Raw genomic sequence first — 14,026 nt, 5'->3', positions numbered from 1 at the left:
TAGTCATAATAAAGAGAAACGAAGAGCATCTCTTTCTCCATCGCATACCCCCCCTCTACGCCCCTTTCACGTACACACACAAACTATCTCTAGGTCCTCTAAAAGTAAGCCCCCCAGCACATTCACGCATGTTTCATCTTTCTCTCGCGATATATACAGTGACGATCATTGCATTTGAAGCAAAAGCACGATACGTACATTGGACTTCAGAATCCACTCATTACAGTCACCATTTACGTTTTGTGGTTATTATACAGTCACAGGCTCACCGTACAACTCTGTATTTGCTCAAGACATGAATAGTTGACCAGTTAAACGCTCCATGTGGCACCTCTAGTGTTGGATCACACTATCTCACTACCATCGGGCCCGCCCACCTGTCGGCTTGTATCTACTCTACATCTACACTGTTATAAAATACTAGCAAGATGCCCATGTGTTGCACAGAACATCAAGATGCATTTGTATGAGTAGTTTATCTTGTGGGAGAAAAGGATGAACAAGGGAAGACCTTATTTGCATCTATGGAGAGGGGTGTGGGTATCTTTTTGCAAAATTGCCATAGTTTCCTTCCTATCCGTCAGATATAGATCGGACAGCCTATATTGCAGGATGGCAGGCACACAATCATCACTGACTATGCTTTTTATAAGAGTAGGGGTAAAATACACTCTTATAAAAAACAGAGTTGGTGATGATGGTGTGCCTGCCATCCTACAATATAATCCGTCCGATTTATATCTGACGGATAGGAAAGAAACTATGAAAATTTTGCAAAAAGGTACCCACACATCTCTCCACATTTGGAAATAAGGCCTTCCCTCGTTCATCCTTTTCTCTCACAAGATAAACTAGTCATACAAATGCATCTTGATGTTACATGCAACGCACGGGCATCTTGCTAATAAGAATGAAAACAAACGACAAAAAAATATTGGACAGTGGTTCGAAGTCATGACCGCGGGCACAACGAATAAGGTGGCCTTGTATTGTTATGCTGAGCCGTCTATTTTAACACACATGAGATGGTGTGGTGATTATACACACACGCACGCATGCACACGAACTGCATGCATGCAACACTCACACAAACACATGCACCCACGCACGCACACAACACTCACACGTACACATGCAGCCACGCACGCATGCAACACTCACACGCACACATGCACGCATGCATGCACACACCAGTACACCACACGACCAACACACACACTCACGCTCAAGTGCTCAACCTACACGTGCATGCACACACATCAGGCCCTGACAGACACACACACAACCAGGTGATTCCCACGCACGGGGTGGAGTCTTGTCGCGCCTACATAAATTTGTGTTTATCTGACCTTTTCCCTATGCGAACTGACAGGTGGGACCCACAAGGAACATGGTCAATTTAACTAGTCAACATGGTGCCACGCAGACTATTTGGCCGGTCAACAGAGTGTAATCCGATGCTGAACCGTGAGCAAGTGACCATATAATCACCGCAAAACGCATATAGTGACCGTACTCAGCTTATTTCTGAAGTTCGGTGAACGTATTATCCTTTTCTCTCTGTAGGCCCTCCAAAACTACATCTCTACACGTTCTCGCATGTTACATCTAACAACTATGCAATACAACACTACTACTACACTCTAACACAATAAATCATAGTATGCGTTTTTAGTTTTAGTCGATATCATATTGTTACTTAATTATTCAGTTTGCATATATTAAAATTGCCTTTGAAATGTATGGCCAGTATCATGTACCGCGCGGGAAAAATCCCGCCCTTTCCTGTTTAATCGGGGTTTGTATCGATGGATCATGCGAAACAGCAAAACTATAGTACTATATATAGTACAAGTGACAGTTCACTGGGCCGTCGTGTCGTGTACTCCTCCATCGTAAGAGTGGAGCGCTCGCTTTCATAAGTCTTCTAGCCCCTTTCGCTGACATGTGGGGCATCAAGCTAGCGGGTCCACATGCCATACCGGAATACAGTGTAGAGCAGCCGGGGTGAAGCACCCAGTCATGGCGCCGGCGTAGTAATGAGCAATGAGGCGTCAACTCACAAAGCTGCACCTTTCCCGCAGTTAAGTTGGAGGGACGAAGTAATAATGCTAAAAAAAGAAGTTGGAGGGACGAAGCAACCATCATTTCACTTGTTGCTGAATCCGCTTCTCCCTCATCTTCTTCAAGTTAACCACGAGTTGCTTCTGCCATTGTTCTGCCTCATGTGGGAAGCGGATCGGCTTGGTAAAGCACTAACACATGGGACGGCATGTTAGCAAACCGCCAGGACAACGTCTTCTAAAAATAAGAAACCTCCCCCGTCATCCGCGCGGCAAAATACCTCCTTTTTACTAATCTTGATTCTATAATTTTTTAGATCAATATAACTGAGATTTGTATAGATAGCACACAGGAGCAAAACCAAGTGGTATTGTCGTGGTTTTGTCACGGCAGATGTCCTTGTGAAAGGACTTAGTCATGGAGCCATCTCTACGGGTTAGCTTAAAGGGTTTAAAGCGGACAAGGGACGCGACAGTTTATACTGGTTCGGCCCCTTACAATGAAGGTAAAATCCTACTCCGGTTGTGATGGAATTGCTAGGGTTTCGATGACCAGGGAGTAAATCCGCTTTGCCTAGCTCTCGAGTTGTTGTGTGTTGTCCTTAAACCGCCGCCGGGTCGTCCCTTTATATACACAGGTTGACGCCCTCCGATTTACAGAGTCCTGAGGCCGGATCATCATTGTGTCCAACTCGGTCTCTATTCCTCTTATCTTGCAATACAAGTTACATGACAATGTCGGTTTATGTCTACAGGCCTTAACCCGCCTTAGGGCCTTGGGCCTTCATAAAGCGCCATCATCCTTTATCTTATGGGCTTCTAATTCTTATAGAGTTAACCCGGCCACTCCTGGCCGGTTTACGTCCAGTAGTAATATCGCCAACATTAGGCCCCAGATTGATTTGAATTTATTCATGTCAATCTTCAACACTTAGAGAAATTCCTCCTCTTGCACCTTCACACGGATCTTGTAAATCACCCTGACGTCATCCTCCGGAGTTGTGGTAAATCACCGTGATGTCATCTATTCATTGAAGCCGAAGATGCCTTTTATTAATGAGCATCCAACCATCAAGGCAAAAACTTTATTAAATATCCATTTTTGAGTTCCTCGATTCACGCGCCTGTCACTTATCTCTTCACCTTATAAATAGGGTTGATGCCCCTTTTCTTTTTCCTCCGTTTTCTCTTCGTCTCTTCTTCCTCCTCGTGACATCCCTGCACCCAAGCGCCGCCGCCATCGTCAAACTTCGCCCCTGCCTCATCGTTGGCTATTGCATCACCTTGATCGAACTAGAAAGCTGCGGCATTTCTCCGTCGTTCATGTGACACTGGTAAGCCTTCTTTCCTTCCACCCTAGATCTTGTCTTTAGGGTTTCACTATTCGTCAAAGTTCATCGAAACTCCGGTGCTATTCTTCTCCTTTCTTTTCCGTAGCATCAAAGGCTAGTTTGGACCTGTTATTCTTGCGCGGCCGTAGCCATAATCTTATTTTCCTCATTAGACTCCCCATTTATATAGAGAACAACTTATCTGGATCTGCTGAACTGTTTAAGCACCTGAAGTTTAAACCTGAATATATTCCAGTTTCTGTCACACCTCAGATCTGGAATTTTCATATAAATCTGTGAAACTTGTTTCCCCTTACTTAGGTATTTTTAGATTTGTACTCCTCACACCAATATAGGCGGTTTAACTTTTTGAAGTACGATAACCCGGCAGGTACCATTAGTCCCCTTTTAAACCGCCGATTCATTTATACTCCGGTTTAACAATATGCATATACCTCTGCTTCTGTTCATTGCTTTACCATTCATAAACACTCTGTCGTAGGCGGTTTATAACTTCCTCCGATTTATCAATTTCACATGCTTGGATTCCATTTCCCTCAACCTGTTGTACCTTATGCATCACCATTAATAAATCATAAACCGGCATTATTTTCTTCCTATCTCTTCACTTGCAATGGCCAAACAGTTCTATTCCTGTAACTTGGTCCCTTCCCGGGTTACTGAGGAGCAACTGAACGGAATGGTCAAAATTGGTATCTTACCGAAGAAGAATGAGATCCGGTGGCGAGTTCCTGGGCTGGAAAACCCTCCTACCCCTGGAAAGGGTGAAGTAGTGGTGTTTGCTGATCATATAGGCCATGGTTTTAAACCGCCTGGATCCCAGTTTTTCCGGGATGTACTTGCTAGCATTCAAATCCACCCTCAGGATATTGGACCCAACTCTGTATCCAACATCTGCAACTTTCAAGTTTTTTGTGAAGTTTATCTACAAGAAGAACCAACTGTCGAGCTGTTCCGGGATTTCTTCCATTTAAACCGTCGCACTGAATTCGTAGACGGACCCAATACTGAACTTGGTGGCGTCTCTATTCAGAAAAGGAAAGAGGTTGAGTTTCCTCATGCCAAACTTCACAGTCACCCAAAGGAGTGGAACCAAACTTGGTTCTATTGCAGAGACACCTCTCCTGAAGATGAGAACCCTCTTCCGAGTTATCGTGCTCACCGGCTCGCTAATACTCATACGCTTCCGCAACGACTAAGTGCCAAGGAACGGGCCTCATACGCCCCACAACTCGCTAAACTTAGAGCTTTCATGGCCAACGGTTTAACAGGCATGGACTTCGTCCGTTGCTAGATATCCTGGAGCATTTTGTTGTTAAGTCGCCGCTCCGGCTTAATGTTTGAGTGTACTGGTGACGTACAAGACTCCCAACGTCATATCAATATTCAGCTAACAGATGAGGAAGTCACTAAGTGTGTCAAGAAAATATTGAATGAACCGGAAGCTGTCTGCAGCAAGACCGGGTTAAGCCCCTTTTCCACGCAAAACAAACCGCCAGCTGTAAGTATTGTCTGTGCTTCTGCTTTATGCCTGATATTTTTGGATTGTGCAATCTTTGAATACCATCTGCCCATCTTTAAATAGGGTGATGATCCGTTCTGGAAAAAGAAACCTCAGGAGAAAGTGGTGAAGCCTTCTCATCCTAAAATGAAAGCCGTCAAGAAAACCACAAAAAGGAAGGCACCTGAACCCATCGGTTTAGAGCTTGATGATGACCCGGATGAACCAGAAGCAGAGGTAGAACTTGATTCACTTGGTTCACTTTTCATGCATCTCATTGACAGTGATATTTATTAGGAGGACGTTGAGGGCAGCCAAGCTAATGATGCAGAGGTAATTATCCTTTCCTCCGGTTCAGACTCTCTGCCAACACAAAATATCCGTCAAGCTGTCCGGAAAGTAAGATTTTCTCACCCTCTTGGTCACTTGGACCCAAAATTTCTTTTGAAGAAGCAGCAGCACGAGGCTCGCCGCACAACCCGGCACAGCGGCCAAACGGTCACCTCGACCGGTTTACTGAACACCCCGATTTGAAAACGCCGACCGGAGCTATCACCTACTTCTGACACTTCTTATCCCAAGGCACGCTTTTTCCGACAACCTCTTAATCCCTCTGATTTGAATTATCAAGTGACACCTCCTTCTTCATCTGGCGAATCCATGGCCACACAACTCCCTCCTCTTAAAACCATGGCTGGGTAAGTATTTCAACCCAATCTTTTGATGTTTCACACTTTATATGCTATGCTAACCTTTGCATCTGTTCTTTTTTAGAGCCAAGGCCAGACCCAGTAAGAAGGCCCGGGTGAATAACCCATCTGATGATCATGTGGTGAATTAACCGGAGCTGCCTACGGAACCAGAAGGTCCAAATACTGAGGCCACGTTTGATGAACTGCCCCCTCAAGATCATAATGTTGATGAACAAGCAGAAGTTGATACCACTATGCCAGATGATAAACCGGCAAGTCCAATCCGGGCTGATGACGGACCTTCTATTCCAGTGAAGAATACTGACACTCCATCAACTCCAGAAAAGGCTGCTGGAGATAAAGAAGATGAGGCTATCATTACCAGTATTGGCCACACCTCTCCTGGCCATCCTGTTGTATTGGCGAAACATAGTGCCAAAGAAGAACGTGCTGCCATGGAGAAAGGCAAGTGGAGCACCGATTTACCAAGCTATGCCCACTTCAGTGCTCAAGAACTCCACTCTGGCTTTCTAAACTGTCTGCACAAAAACCGTGATTATGAAGCCGGTTTGGTGAATCTGATGAAGGAGTGCTATGAGGTAATGACATAACTTTTCCTTTCTTAAGTCCAATTGCAAATACCAACTCTAGTAGCCCCCAAGAGCCGGTTTATGATAGCAATCATAAATCGGGACTTTATAATATCTCAACCCTTGCATACTTATCCTCCATATGTCAGGTGATCCTTTGAAATAAACCGGCAGTTTATCATTGTACGCCTGTATTTTTCGCCTATGTAGTCCCCAAGGGCTGGTTTTCTTTCCAAAGTGAACCGGGATTTTAACCAATGCTTCGATTTGAACAAATGTGCATTAGCCCCCAAGTGCCAAAGATAATGTTTGCATTGTATTTGGGACTTGAAAAAAAATTCTGATAACAAAGCAAATAGGCATTAGCCCCTAAGTACAAAGTGCATAACTTGCTATGTGCTTGGTACTTCAAATATATACATCCCACTGATGATATGTCATTCCTTTACAAGTTGAGCTGGGCAAAAAGGACTCCCAAACCGCTGATCTTCAAGAAAACATCAAATCTCAGCAAGCGGAGGCTTCTAAAGCCAGGGAAGAACTGAGCACTACCTTAACAGCCGTGGAGAAGCTGAAGGAAAATTTTAAGAAGGAATGTGCAGATTGGGATGCCGAGAAGGCCGCTTTAGCCAAGAAAGCCGAAGACGCAGAAGCAGCCCTTAAACCGGTGGTTGAGGAAATGACCCGTTTAAAGCGGCAAATAAACGCTATGACTTCTGCTGTATTTGGTAAGCGCCCTCATCTGGCATGTTTCAAGTCCCCTTTACCTTAGCAATCACCGGTTTACTGATGCTCACTATGCTACAGGGACCCGCATTACCCATCTAGGCTCCGATATGCGAATGAAGCTGAAAGCAGCCTACACCTTGATAGAACAATTGTATTCCGGATCCCAGCGGGCTATCTGCACTGCTGCGTACAACAGGCCTCCTCCATCGTTGATAAAAGAAATCATCGAGAAGCTGTCCATGTTGCCTGCCCAGCTGGAGGAACTTAAAAAATCAGCTGCAAGGTCAGGCGCATTGAATGCGCTAATCCGGGCCAAGGCATGGATTCCAGATCTTGAACCGGCAGATATCGGCCAAGGCTCCCCCAGCGTGAAGGAAGATGGTACAGAATTCAACAATGATGATCTCCGAAGGCTGACAAGGAAATGCGGCCTATAGCAAGCAAGTTGGCGGATGACACAGATATATCTCATTATCAACTGGTTTATGATGTTGATCAGAAAATATATCCTGCGCCGATTCATGATGTAGAGGATCTTGTTCCGCCAATCCATAAGCACACTTATGCTCTGACATTGATCCTTCCCCTATTATAAGTGAAGAAGTCGTATTCCAAGCGTTAATCGGAATCGATTGGACAACAATTGATTTCCAGCCACTGGGTAGAGAGGAGGAGGATACACCAACTCAAGATGATCCGCAATCTTCAAGTCGTCATGATGATGAATCTTCAACCTGAGGCCGGTTTAGCTGTCGCCATCTGCCACTTGTTATGGAAACTATTATTCCTAGTGGACATTTAAAGCTCCTTGTAATAGGCTAGTTCAAACACTCGATTGTTATGCCATCAAGCATATTTTTTGGCTTGATACTAATAACTCGCCATGCCTTTGGGGTCTATTATATGCATAGTCCATTGCGGCTTTTATTTAACTTGTTCCTGCATATAAGAACTTTAAAGTGTCCTAGTGGTTTACCACTGGACGGGTCATGACGCCCAAATATATATATATATATATATATATATATATATATATATATGTCTTGGGTGTATAATCAAGACTGTAGTAACCAGATATAAAATAGATGATACCTGTGATATATCTCGTTGGATGTCCAACTGTTGGGATAATAAGGGTGATAACACCAATCTGGAGTATTGATGACTCCTTTCATTCTTGCCGGTTCATATCAAAACCGTACCGGGTTATGAGAAACACCGGTTTACTCATATAATTCTGGTGACTTCTAGTCAAAACCAGACCGGATAAAATTATTGCCGGTTTAGAACGGATCATGTATTGATAACTTAGCGTTGAAAGTCATGCCGGGTTGTAATAAACACCAGTTTATCAGAAAACATTCATAAATCCCTTATCAAAAATGGTTAAAACATTTGCAAAAAATACAAGAAATATATGCAAGGCTTTTCATGGGCTGCCAAGCCCTAAATCGAGGCTTTTCATGGGCTGCCAGGCCGCTGAGTTAAACCATTTTTCAAAGCCTTTTAAGATGGACCTCAATCTTTAACCAATCATCGTTTTAACTTTGACAAGTTCAGGGTCTATGAGATTGACTTGTCAAACGTTCGATGGGTCATACCAGGTTTACCTGGACGGAGTGGCTTACTTAAAGAGGCAGGAGAACCCGGGGTTTTAGGTGAATACACCTAGCTTCCAAGCCTGGCTTGATAGCCTATTGGAAGGTTACAAGCTCTTTGTTCTTTGAGAAGCAAGGATCCCCCAAGCAATATTTGAGTTGTGCTTTTGCAACAAACTCTCTTTGATCCTCATAATTTCCTTTTGGACTTTAGCCTATCAAGAGGCGTAGCCATTGAGTGAATACAACCAAGCCCCCTAGTGATTTCCCTTTGTGGCGTTAAGCCAATCAAGAGGCGTAGCTACGGTTCGAATACGACCAAGCCCCTTAGTGATTTCCTTCATATATGCGTGGCATTATAAGCCGGGTGAGTAGAACTCCGCTTTATAAGTAGAAGCCCCCATGTAACCACACATTATGTAAAAACAAAAGAGACCCCGCTTTAGCTGAGGCTCCGATTTATAATATATACATTGTCATAAATATGTACATAAGAAGAGCTTGTGGCTCAAGTATAATAAGGCCGAAGAAGAGCTATATTCCATGGCTGCTGGGTCTCCTCCTCCTATTTGCATGAGCCTTTGTGCTCTCGAACATCGATAAGGTACCCATTGTGCAGGTTTTTGCTGACCACAAAAGGTCCTTCCCAAGGTGGGGATAACTTGTGCATATCAGTCTGATCCTGGATGAGCCGGAGAACCAGATCGCCCTCTTGAAAAGTTTTGGTCTTAACCTGGCGGCTGTAATAACGTCAGAGATCTTGTTGATAAATCGCCGAACGCGCCGCTGCTAGATCACGCTCGTCATCTAACAGGTCTAGTGAGTCCTGACGTGCTTTCTCATTCTCAGCTTCAATGTAAGCCGCCACACGGGGTGAGTCATGACGGATGTCACTAGGAAGAACCGCCTCTTCTCCATAAACCATGAAGAAAGGCGTGTAACCCGTAGATCTGTTTGGTGTGGTGTTGATACTCCATAACATGAAAGGTAAGTCCTCCACCCAACGACTCGGCGTCCGCTTTAAAGGAACCATAAGCCGGGGTTTAATACCTCTCAAAATTTCTTGATTTGCCCTCTCTGCTTGACCATTAGATTGGGGGTGAGCCACTGATGACACATCAAGCCGGATGTGCTCGCGTTGACAAAATGCTTCCATAGCACCCTTGGACAGATTAGTACAATTATCAGTTATAATGTTGTGTGGAAAACCAAACTGGACTATCACCTTTTTGATGAATTGGACCGCCGTGGCTGCATCACACTTACTGACTAGCTCTGCCTCTACCCACTTGGTAAACTTATCAACCGCCACCAACAGGTGGGTCTTTTTGTCCTTGGACCTCTTAAAGGGTCCAACCATATCTAGCCGCCAAGTTGCAAATGGCCAAGTGATTGGAATCATTCTCAACTCCTAAGCCGGAACATGAGCGCGGCGTGCAAATTTCTGACAACCGTCACACCTTTTTACTAAATCCTCACCATGAGCATGAGCCGTCAACCAATAGAAGCCGTGAACAAAAGCCTTAGCCACCAAGGATTTTGAACCGGCGTGGTGACCACAATCTCCTTCATGGATCTCTCACAAAATCTCACAACCTTCTTGAGGAGACACACAACACTGAATCACCCCTGTCACGCCGTAACGATGTAACTCCCCATTGATAATGGTCATCGACTTGGATCGCCGGATTATCTGCCAGACCAAGGTTTCATCGCCTGGTAACTTGCCCCGGTTCATATGGGCCAGGTATGGGACTGCCCAATCCGGTATAACATGAAGATCCTCTACCAACTGGGCCTCCGGGTCAGGAATAGCCAACTCCTCCTCTGTGGGTATCTTGAGCGACGGATTACAAAGTACGTCAAGGAAGACATCAACACAATAGTTTTCGCACACGAGTCCACTACTCACCAACACAATACTCCACTGGGGATCCTCCCTCATCATCCTACCAGGGGCCATCCTCGGTACTCACACTTATCTTGAGTCTTTTAGTAGTAACCATTAACTTGTCTATGAACTGTATAGGCAACCAAGTAGTCCTTTACTGCGGACGTGGCTATTCGAATAGATGATGTTAACCCTGCAGGGGTATACTTCTTCATACACGCGTCCACCACTTACTGTCGTTTACACGACATGTACTCGACAACCTTCAAGCGGAAGCCCAACGAGGGTGTCGGCCATGACCTACCTAAACACTTAAGTCCCTAGTCCAGGTTTATCGCCTATCCAGATTCCATCCGCAGGGAGTCCGGCCGAGGTTTCCACATACGGCCCCGAATGATGTGAACAGGGTCCCGAGACGCCAAACGGGCGCCCGGCATACCCGGCCGCGGTGTATCTACCGCAACATAGCCCACCCCTAGGGTCAGCGCTACGCACGGCCGCCAACACATAACCTACAAACACCCGAAACTATTTGCAACTCCTAGAAAGGGTACTAGGGTGATTAACAAGCCGAGCGGGTCAATTAAGGATCCCAATGCATGGTAGTAGCTGAATCTTAAAATCACACATACAGATATCAGTTCTTAGGGACGGCCTCAATGAAACAACCCACCATGTACTCCTACATGGCCTCTCATCGATACCTTTACCAAAGCATGTTCAACACATCCCTCACATTACTGACATAAACATTTCACTCTAGTCCATCACCCAGATGAACCAGACCTAACACAACACTAAGCATAGCAGGCATAGCAAGGTAGGAAACACAAACATGGCTCAATCAACTCCTACACATGCTAGTGGGTTTCATCTAGTTACTGTGGCAATGACAGGTCATGCAGAGGATAAGGGTTCAACTACCGTAGCACACAGCAGTTTGAATCGCGTTGTCTTAATGCTGTAAACAAGAGCAGAAGCGAGAACATGGGTTGTATCGGAATAACCAATGGGTTGCTTGCCTGATGTAGTGGTAGTAGGGTACTGCCCTTCAAACGGATACTCGGGGTTATCCTCGGAGGCAGAACCTACCACGAAAGACAGACTGAAACATAATCAACACATGACGATATGCAACAATATGATGCATGCCATGACATGGCAGAAATGAATGTGTCTCGGCCTAATGCAAGCTAAAACAGGATGGATGAACTCATTTGAATCAAAGATTCAAATGTTAGCTCATTTAACATGGCCTTATTAGTGCATTATCTTATTCTGCATAAACGGCAAGGTTAACTTGTTTTGTCATGCATGAAACCATTACAGATGGATAGATTGAATTTTTCTGATCATTTTTCATATATAAATTGTTTGATTTGGAGCTATGGTTGATTTTCTATGATTTTTAGAAGTTTTGGCTACTTTCTGGAATTTCCTATATAAGAATAATTCCAGTAATTGAATTAATGCGTCAGCATGACATAGGTGTGACATCAGCGGGTCAACTGGGTCGGCCAAGTCAAACTTGACTGGTGGGCCCTGTCTGTCAGTGACTCAGCTAATTAACAGAATTAATTTAACTCTAATTAACTGTCAGTGGGGCCTGGGCCCACATGTGAGTGACTAAACTAATTAAAATTAGTTAAAACTAGTTAAAACTAATCCTAAACTAATTAGCAGGCCGGCCCCACCTGTCATAGACTCAGGAGGGGTCAACCTGGGCCCACACGGGGTCAAACAGGGTCAACTCGCCGGCGTCTAGCTGTCGGCGAGGCTAGACGCGGCGGAGCAGCGCGGGATTTGCACTCCGGTGACCAAAAGGAAGGCGGAGACTATCTACGTGATGCAGGGAGGAAGCCGCGTCAAGTGGTGGTAGTGGGTGGAGCTGGGCTGGCCCAAAACGTCGCCGGCGAAGAGTTTGGCGGCGGCCGGAGCTCGGGTAAGGTTGAACTAGTCGCTAGAGGGCACGGGGAGACGCGTGGTTTGGTGCGTTGAGCTCCTGGAGGTGCGGTAGGACTAGTGGACAGGGTGGCGCGGCCATTGGGTGGCCGGAGCCTCGTCGGCGACGAGCTCCGCGGCAGTGCGTGCGGGTGAGCTACGTGCGGTCGCTACAGGGCTCGAGAGAGAGAACGAAGAGGGTGAGGAGGTGGCTGAGCTCACGGGGGTCTCGTCGAGGCAGTCGGCGAGGTCGGAGATGAGCTGATGCGACGGGGACGGCGAAGGGGATCTCCGGTGGCCGGAGTTGAGGACGAGCTCGGTGCAGCGTCTCTGGGGCGAGCGAGCGCTCGGGGCTCGGCCTACTCGATGTAGTCGACGGCGGCGGAGCTTCCTGGCATGACGAGGCAACGAATGGACAGCGGTGGCTGCGGTGGAGCTATTCGGCGGCGACGGCTGCGCTCGGGAGGGAGATGGGGAGAGAGCCAGAGAGGGGGAGAGGCCACGGGGAGAGTGGGAAGAAAGAGAGGGAGACGTGGGGGTCGGCGTGGCACTCGTAGATGCCTCCAGGGCGTCGGCGGAAGCAGGAGGTGGCCGGCGTGTGGCCGCGGGCACCGGCGACGTGCTCCTCGTCCTCCTAGCGAGAGGAGGAGGACGACTGGCAAGAGCCAGTGGACTGGGTCGAGCCGGGTGGCTGGTGGGCTGCGCCAGGTAAGTCCCTGTTCTTTCTCTCCTTTTCTGTTTTTTATTTATTCTATTATTTTTGTAACTTCAGGGCTTTATTAAAAATGCCAGGGCATTACCATAAATCATAAAATTAATCATGGCCACTGCTTTGAATATATCCAACAGCAAAAATTTTAGTTTATGATTATTTGAGCATTTAAAATATTTTATAGCATTTAAATGCCCAAATGCAAATACTATAAGGATTAATCCAATGACCTTAGATGTCCTAGAAAAATGTGCACCATTTTTGTCAAAGGTTTTAACCGAAAACAAAAAAGGGTGGGCTTTTTAGAAGGGCATTTCAGGTTCATTGAAAAAGTTTTTAGTAAACCCTAGTTGTTCCAGGGGGGTGTTGGGGGTTCTGTCATCCCCATTTCAAATATAAAAGGAATTTAAACATGATGCACACTCTAATGCTTGAACTAGCTAGGGTGTGACAACTCACCCCCACTCAAAAGAATCTCGTTCTGAGATTTAGGATCCTCCGGAAAGAAGGTGGGGTACTCGAGTCGAAGACGATCCTCCCTTTCCCAAGTGGCCTCTTCCTCAGAATGGTGTGACCATTGAACCTTGAGAAACTTGATATTATGGCGTCGGGTGGTACACTCGGCTTGATCAAGGATACAAACGGGATATTCTCGATATGAGAGGTTATCTTGTAGATCAAGCGTTTCGTGGTCCACTCCACAGATGGGATCCGCGAAGCAACGCCTAAGTTGAGAAACATGGAAGACATCATGAACTCTGGAAAGATGTGAAGGTAGTTCCAATTGGTAGGCAACTTCTCCTCGTTTGACGAGAATGCGAAAGGGTCCAATGTAATGAGGAGCCAATTTGCCTTTGATACCGAAATGATGGGTTCCCTTTAACGGAGTAACCCGAAGGTAAGCCTTCTCGCCGACTTCATAAGTCATGAGCTTATGTCTACGATCATATTGGCTCT

Source organism: Triticum aestivum, chromosome 4A (genome assembly GCF_018294505.1).
Source record: "Triticum aestivum cultivar Chinese Spring chromosome 4A, IWGSC CS RefSeq v2.1, whole genome shotgun sequence".
Taxonomy (NCBI): Eukaryota; Viridiplantae; Streptophyta; class Magnoliopsida; order Poales; family Poaceae; genus Triticum; species Triticum aestivum.
Note: the sequence above shows the minus strand (reverse complement) of the source record.